The sequence below is a fragment of the Hevea brasiliensis genome, chromosome 17 (assembly GCF_030052815.1).
Source record: "Hevea brasiliensis isolate MT/VB/25A 57/8 chromosome 17, ASM3005281v1, whole genome shotgun sequence".
Lineage (NCBI taxonomy): Eukaryota > Viridiplantae > Streptophyta > Magnoliopsida > Malpighiales > Euphorbiaceae > Hevea > Hevea brasiliensis.
In genome coordinates, this window is record NC_079509.1 from 52,503,174 (window position 1) to 52,512,339 (window position 9,166).

Here is a 9,166-nt window from a genome sequence, read left to right on the forward strand (position 1 = left end):
TGATGTATAATCTAGATGAATATATTTTACAACAAGTAGATAATTAGTTGATGGAAACTCATTAAATTTCAAGATATTGTACAGGTGGCTAGATATGCAAATGCTAGACAAAAGGAACAAAAAAGGCATCACAAAACATCTCATATGTATCTAGATTATTTGTCTTAATCTTAGCTAGGTGTGATTGTTTGTTTATGTGTTTCAAGCATGAATATGAGAACATGCTTTGTGTTCTTTTTCTTATTTGCTTTAATTGAGAAAATGCTTTGTATTTTTTCTTGTTATTTTGAATTGAGAACATCAATTATTGTCTTATTGTTTTATTAAATTAAGAACATGAATTGTGTTGTCTTGTTATTTTATTCAATTGAGAACATGTATTGTGTTGTCTTCTTAAAAAAAAAAAAAAATTATACACTATTTGATATTTTTGTATTTATTCATCATTATAAGTATATAGAGAGATGGACCAACTTCTTCATGATCTTTTGAAAGAAGAAAAAGCTAAGGGGGATAAGGATGAGGAAAAATTTACTAAGAAAGCTTGGAATACAATTATTATCGGTCTTAATACTGAGTTTCAAAAAATGGGAAAGACAATTGATAAGGCAAAAGCAGTAAATAGGTTGAAAACTATTCAAAAACCAATGTATTTAGCTTTTGAGCTTTTGGAAAAAGAGTGGTTTTGGATGGAATGATATGACAAAAAAGATTGAAGCAACTCCAAGTGTTTGGGAAAGTGTGGTCCAAGTATGTCACTCATTTGTTTATATAACTACTATGCATATACTATTAAATAACTTAATATGAAGTATTACATAATGTAGGTTAAACTTGATTACATATTGGTACTTGATAAAAAACTTTACTTTTGAAAAGTGCTCATGACTTATTTGAAGAAGATAGAGCGAATGGGAAGTTGATGAAAGTGCAAAGGAAAAAGTCTGTATGTGGTAATCAACAGGAGATATGAGCATTGATGATATTAATGAATGTCTTTTGAATTTTTGTTTGGTCTAATGGATACTATTCCTAACTTTGGTGCACCATCACCAGCTAGTCAATCCTCACCAATAACCCATGAAAATGCCTTGTCAGCTACTGGACAATCAAAAGAACTATCTAAAGAAACTGAAAAAAAAAAAAGAAAGCTGATATAATTGCTTCTGATTTTACAATCAAACTTCAATGGCTTAAGAAGAAAATGGATCAATGAATCAATAATTATTTTGAAAATAACTTTAGCTATATTATTTGACATCTTTTTGAATTCTAGGTGGCTATTTTTATAGTAATGTACGTGGAATTACTATCATTATCACATGCATGCACATTATAATGTTGTATATTTTTTATGGCATCTTACAAATGCATGATACAATTAGAGTAATGGCTATTGTATATGACATTATTATGAGAAAAGGGAAAAAAATATTATTGATTGAGAAGAATGAAAAAGATACCAGAGTCTCTTTAGCTTACACATACATACATACATACATATATATATATATATATATATATATATATATATATATATATATATATATATATATATATACAACTAGCTAAAGAAGGAACTAAGAAACTGTCTCTAACTAATTCGGCTAACTAATCAAATAAACATGGAAGAGCTAACTAACCGACTTTTGAAGCTTTAGCACCTAATTCTGTTTTTTGGGCTAATACCCCACCCCCCCCCCCTCGGCAAGCTGGGGAGTATATGTTCTTCATACCCAGCTTGCTAGTGAGCTATTGAAAAAAAGCTACAGGATGTGCCTTTGTGCAAATATCTACTAGTTGAGCTGCGGAAGAAAGAGGAAACAATTTGATGAGATCAGAATGAACCTTTTCACGTACCAAATGGCAATCTATCTCAATATGCTTAGTACATTCATGGAAGGTGGGATTAGCTGCAATCTGGAGAGCTGATTTATTATCACAAAAAACAAGTGCTGGCTTTAAGTGAGAAACATGGAAATCTTTGAGCAAGTAACATAGCCACTGTAACTCACAAGTTGTTGAAGCTAGTGCTCGATACTTTGCTTTTGAAGAGGATCAAGATACTGTTGATTGCTTCTTAGCTCTCCAACATATAAGTGACCCTCCAAGAAAAATACAATAACCAATTATAGATTTGCGAGAATCCACACATCCTGCCCAATCTGAATCAGAAAAAGCTTTTAATTGCAAATCTAATGATGTAGGGAAGAAAATTCTTGCTCCTAGTGATCCTTTAATGTACCTCAGAACTCTATGTGCTGCTTGCAAGTGTTACAAGGTAGTTTTGTCCATAAACTAACTTAATTGTTGTGTGGCAAAAGAAAGATCTGGCCTTGTAGAAGTGAGACACAAAAGCCTACCAATAAGTCTTCTATACCACTAAATGTCAATGAGAAGATCACTTGCTGATTGACTAAGTATCAACTTACTGTCCATTGGTGTAAGAGCTGGTTTGGAATCCAAGAAGCCTGCATCAGAGAGTATATCAAGGGCAAACTTTCTCTAATTTAAAATGATACCAGAAGAAGTTCTAGTCACTTTAAAACCAAGGAAAAATTTTAAATTTCCAAGGTTTTTAATTCTAAATTTATGGTCAAGAAAGGCTTTAACTCCATTAATCTCAGCAAGATTAGTGCCAGCTAGGATGACATCATCGACATAAATAAGAAACACTATAATATCTACTAAAGTTTTCTTGACAAAAAAAGAGTAATCAAAACTTTATTGATTATACCCCAATGAGAGCAATGCCTGAGTTAGTTGGCTAAACCATTGTCTACTTGCCTGCTTAAGTCCATAGAGTGACTTTTGAAGATGACAGACTTGGTTGGGTTTGGAGCTTGAAAAACCAGGTGGTAGTACCATATACACTTCTTTATGGGGGTCACCATGAAGAAATGCATTATTGACATCAAGTTGTTATAAAATCTAGTTGTTGGCAGAAGTAATTGCCAATAACAATCTGACTGTAGTCATCTTAGGAATCGAACTAAATGTACCAAAGTAATCCACACCCTCTTGCTGAGTGTACCCTTTTGCAACTAAATGTGCCTTATGCCTTTCAATTGTCGCATCTGCCTTATATTTGATCTTAAAAACCCATTTGCAACCTATTGGAGTGTTCCCAGTAGGTAACTCAGTAATATTCCAAGTTTTATTTTCCTCAAGAGCCTAGATTTCAGCCTGCACAACCTTTCTCCAACAATCATGTTTTACAACTTATTGAAAAGTCTTAGGTTCATCATGAGCAGTAATAGAGAGAACAAAATGTTTATGTGTAGGAGAAAGATGAGAATATGAAATGACAGACTCTAAGGGAGAAAGAGTACCTAGTAGATCATTAGTAATAGTTGAAACAAAAATAAGATTGCAATGGTAATCCTGCAAGTATGATGGAGGTCTTTTAATTCTTTGAAACTGTCTAGAAGGAATATTTTGTGAGGAAGTAAAAGGACGAGGAGAATGAGTAGCAGGAGAAGAAGGATTTTGTCAAGTAGTAGAAGGAATGGAGAGGAAGTCATCAAAAATAGGTAAAGAAGAATGATGTCCCAAAATATGTCCAAGAGGGGGGTGAATTGGACTAAAACAATTTTTCGGTTCTTACTCAAAACCTTTAAAAAATTGCAGCTTAGTTCAACCTAATTTTCTACTGTGAAATGTGTGTAATACTGCTCAAATAATTAGTTGATACAAAGTTAGCTTAAAAATATGCAGTATACTGATCTGATAGAATATATTTGCACTCAAGAAAATTTGATGAATCAATGAAATCACAAAGACAACAAGCGAGTAGAAATGATTATATCGATTGGCAGATATAGCAGTAAGCAAATTTCATCAAATCTCAGTAGATTCAACAGTAAATAGATTATCTCAGTATGCAACAGAGTTAACAGTAAACTGTATCAATTCTCAACTCAGCAAAAAAACTTTAGCTAGAAATTAAAAGTGCATAAATTTAAAGAGTAAGGGTTGAGAGAATAGAACACTGAATTTTTATAGTGGTTCGACCTAATTAGCCTACATCCACTCTCTCAAAGATCCTCTTTTAAGTCTTCACTTCACTATTCTTCTCTTTTAAAGGCAAGAGACAAAAGCCCTTTATAAATCTTCACACCAAAGCTTTTACAAGTAGCTTCACACTTCTACCAATTGTTTTCCCAAACACCTTTCACAATCAAGCTTCAATAGGTACTTGAATGACCTCTCATAAATGCTAAGAAAGTGTTTAAAACTCAATCTCACTCAATACAACAGAAATTATAAAGAAGAGATGAGTAGGTAAGCCAATGATGAGCAATAAAAACAATTTGAGCACTTTGAATGAAAGCTTTAATGATCTTAAAAGGTTAGGAATAGTAGAGAGACTTTCATTAAGTACAAAATAGCCAAGGGTAAGTGCATTTATAGCTTTAGATCATTTTTAATTGTTTGAGAACTCATTTGAACATTACAATTTCAAATTTCAAGAAAATAGCCATTATTTTGTCATTTTCTGCTATGTTGTGCAGAGTTGAGTCAGTTAGCAAACCAGTTAGCATACAAGAACCAGTAACAAACCAGTTAGCATACCAAGAAAGCTTTTCTGCATAACTTGGAAAACTTTAAAACTTTACACAAAATTATAAAAAAATACTTTTAGGCCATTGATAATTCAAAAATAAGTTTTGAAAACTTAGGATAAGAATTTGAGAGATTAAAAATAAGTATCATTGGCTTCTACTCCTCAAATCTTTTTACACACATTCCTAAATTCCTTAAACTATTCTCAAACTATATGTACTTTCAATTTTGATCTTCAATGCAGCTTGGAAGGTAACCTTTTCTTTGTTCTTTGTCTTTGATTCATCTTGTGTTATCTTAGAATGTCAACCTTTCTTTAAAACACAAGTTCATTATCAACTCCATGAATCTTTTTCTTTATCCTTAGAGAAGCACAACACTTAAAACAATATTAGTTTGATTTTAGTTGAGTTTTGTTATTATCAAAATCTATGCTCCTTTAACAATCTCTCCCTTTTTGATGATGACAAAACCCAACTGAATCACCATGTTAGAATTGACAAGTGTGAGTATGTGTATGAATGTATATGTGGGAATAACACCCCCTATGTATATACCTATATCAACACATATTAATAAACAACTCCCCTTTAATAATTTCAATGAAATATTCATAAGCATTTTTAGTCACAAGGGGTTTTAGGCAAGTGTGACTAGAATATTAACTAAATATGCACAAGATATTTTCACAAACAAAATATTAACCACGAGCTATATCAACAATGTTAATCATTCACTTCTCCCCCTTTTTGTCAACATCAAAAGAACATGGGAGAAAACATGCATATATGTATAAACCAAAAATCTGTTTAAGTGCAGTGAACTAAAATAAACAAAATAGTAGATAACATATTGTTCAAAAAGTTAAAAATAGCAAACAGAGTAGCAAACTAAGAGACAGACTGTCAGATAAAATAAAATCAGTAAGCATCCAGTAAGGTGATTTATCCCTTCAGCCTAGAGCTTCTTCTGATTTGTCTCGGAGCAACCATCTTCACCCTTTTTAGCTTGACAAGTTTATCACTTAAGGTTTGTAAAATTTCAGCAGCCATTGCAGTTTCAGGTGTTAAAGAGACAATAGGGCTAGGAGCCAACTAAGATGCAGCAGCAGTACCAGATTCTGCAGTAGGCTTTTTATCAGTTTTAGCCTTTTTGCTAGATGGTTTACTAGTTTCTTCTTTTTGCTTACTTCTTTGTCCCTCTTTAGTTGATTTTGCTTTTCCTTTAGCAGGTGCAGCAGGAGCAGGAGTCTGTGGCTCCTGCTCAGAAGCAGAGTCACTCATGTCATCTCCATTTCCTTCTTCGCTGCCTCCTTTTCCATCACTATCATTGCTAGAGTCTTCATCATCTGATTCTTCTTCCTCTTTTTCAGTTTCTTCTTCTTCCTCTTCTTCCTCTTCTTCCTCTTCTTCTTATTCTGTTTCCTTTTCTTCTTCCTCTTTTTCTTCTTCTTCTTCCTCTTCTTCTTCTTTTTCCTCTGCTTCTTCTTCCTTTTCTTCTTGCTCTGTTTTCTTTTCTGTTTCTGTTTGTGGACCAGAACCAATGGCAGCAGCCTTACTGGTTTCTATAGCTTCAATGCTTGAAAGACCCAAATGAACTTTGATTTTTGTTAACTCATTCACAATTTTATACATCATCATCAAAGTTCCATCAATCTTAGAATTAAGTGCATTCATAAGAATATCTTGAAAAGATATAAATTTTTGTATATCTCCAAATTCAATCTCAACAAACTGCCTTAAATTATTCACTTCTTCCAGAATTCCTTCAACATCAAAAGCACCACTTGCACTACTCTTAGACCTAACACCTTTTTCAAACCTCAGTTTCCTCCCATCATCATCTTTCTGCAGGCTTGTAATTGGGATCATATTTGTTCTAAGTTTCTCATTTTCTAGGGATATCCCAAAGTCTCTAAATAAGCCATTAAGAAGATGGACATAGGGTAGTTTGTAAGGGGGTTTCCATTTCATGATTTGTTTCAGCATAAAGTAGGCAAGATTAAACTCAATTTCATTCACAATATGCCAAATTATGCAGAGATCAAGTGTGCCTAAATAGTTTGGACTGCCAGTTTTAGGATTCAATACATAAATGATGAAGCTGTGAAGGATTTTGGTGTGTTGGGGAGCATGGGTGATGCTAATTTTATCTTTCACTTCCTTTAAATACTTTTGCTTCAAAATCTCTTTTATTAAACTCTCCAACAGCAAAGACTTCTTTATGAGAATAGATTTTATTTCCACTATTTGGGATGCCTAGGGCTCTGGCTAACCTTTCTATTGTCACCTCATAAACTTTTCCTTTCATTTTAAGCTTAAAAGATTCATCACTTTCAACATCATCAACTCTCAAATTTCTATAGAATTCTTGAACTAAATCCACATATATTCCCTCAGTATTAGAGCATAATTTGTCCCATTTTTGGTATTCAAATAGAGACTGTAAAGGAACAGGGACTTCATTAAAAGCAGGCTAGTGAATGTACCTTGGTTCATGAATGGCCCTTTCCATAAGCACAATTGGAGCTTTTGAAATCTTTTTCTTTCTAGAACCTTTCTCCTGGACTGGCTCACTGGTCCTCTTCTTGGACTTTTCTTTTGTTTTTCCAATGATTAGAGGAGCTTCTTTCTGTATAGAAGGAGGTGATGAAGGGATACTGGCATTGGCAGAATCTAGAGATGATAAGGGTGTGGTAACCTTTTTTCTTTCCTTTTCCTTTTGATCGTGACATAACCAAATCAGAAAGAGTTGGCAGTAGGGATAGATAATGCTAGGTTCACAAAATAAACAATGTGAGCAGTCAACATATAACTATTAGAAGAACAACAGCAAATTTTTGAAGCAATGTCATGTATTATTCAAAATTTTAGGAACAGACTTTAAGAAATATCAGGGTTTGTGAATAGCAACAAAAAATTTATAATTTTAACATATAAGGCATTTTGTTGTCGTGAAAATGCTCAAAATAAGAAAACCCATCAACTAATTTCAACAAAAATTGAAGATGCATATAAAAAGATAAATACCACAACAATGTCGTAAAAAAAAATGCCCGATGCTTATAGAGCAGACGAAAGTCAGTGAAAGCTAGAGAGAGAGAGAATGCATTGAAAAACTTAACCCAAAAAGAATCAACTTGAATGATTTCCTTCGGCAGAAAGAGAGATATCAGGGAATGAGTAAGAAGGATTTAGGGATTTTCTATTTTGAAAAATGTGGAATAAGGGCTTCGTTAGAGAGGAAATGTGTTTCGAAAGATTTAAAGAAAATGAAAGGAGATGATGGTTGAAAGGGTTGTGAGTGAAACGAGTTAAAAATGGAGAAGAGATGCGTTCAATCAGATTTCGGAAAGAGATGCATCGGAAAGGAAAAAATTTGAAATTTAAACTTGAAAAGACAGAAATGGAAGTTTTACAGATAGATTGATATCGTGTATCAGTGGAGAAGTAGAACAGATTGATGGTTCTACAAGTTTTTGAGTCCCGCACCAGAAATTAATATATGAAAAGTCTATTTTGCCCTTTAAACACATAATGAAACATAGATTTAAATAAAAGGGGTGTTTAAGTAATATGACTTTTAAAAATACAAAACAGGCGCTCAGAAAAGAAAAATAATTTTAGAATTTCAGTATAATCAGACTTGATTACCAGTTTGCCAATGAAGAATTAGGAGCAATGGTAAAGCACTTAGCAAACAGATTAGTATGCCACTGTGATTAAATTTTGCAAAATACTGTTCACGTTAGATCAGACCTATAAATTCTCAAATTGCACTAGAAATTTCAGAATACATTATCAGCACCACAAATCAACATATATCACTTCATTTTCATACAAGAACATGAATATGCATTAAATATTAAGCAAGAGCATCAGTCATACCAAGTTCTCTTCCTATTTTGTAAAAAATTTCCTCATTAAGTGGCTTTGTAAAAATGTCAGCAAGCTATTTTTCAAAAGGGACAAATTCAATTTGAATATCACCATTTTGAACATGGTCCCTAATAAAATGATGTCTAATTTCAATATGCTTGCTTCTAGAGTGTTGGACAGGATTTTTTGACAAGTTTATAGCACTAGTGTTGTCACATCTTATGAGAATGTGATCAAATTTAATTTCAAAATCTTCAAACTATTGTTTCATCCATAAAATTTGTACAACCCAACTTCCAGCTGCAATATATTCAGCTTCTGCTATAGAAAGTGCAACAGAAGTTTGCTTTTTACTGTGCCATAAAACTAATGTATGGCCTAGAAATTGACAAGTTCCAAAAGTGCTTTTTCTGTCCAATCTACTACCAGGAAAATCTAAATCACTATAACCAATAAGATCAAATGATTCACATTTTGGATACCATAAGCCAATGTTGTATGTGCCAATGAGGTACTTAAAAATTCTTTTAACAGCTACAAGATGAGATTCTTTTAGACATGATTGGAATCTTGCACATAAACATACACTAAAATGAATGTTTGGTCTAGATGCTATCAAGTAGAGTAAAGAAACAATCATACCTCTGTAGAGTTTATTATCTATTTCTTTACCTTTTTCATCTCTCTCTAATTTGATTGTTGAGCTCATGGGAGTTCCAATA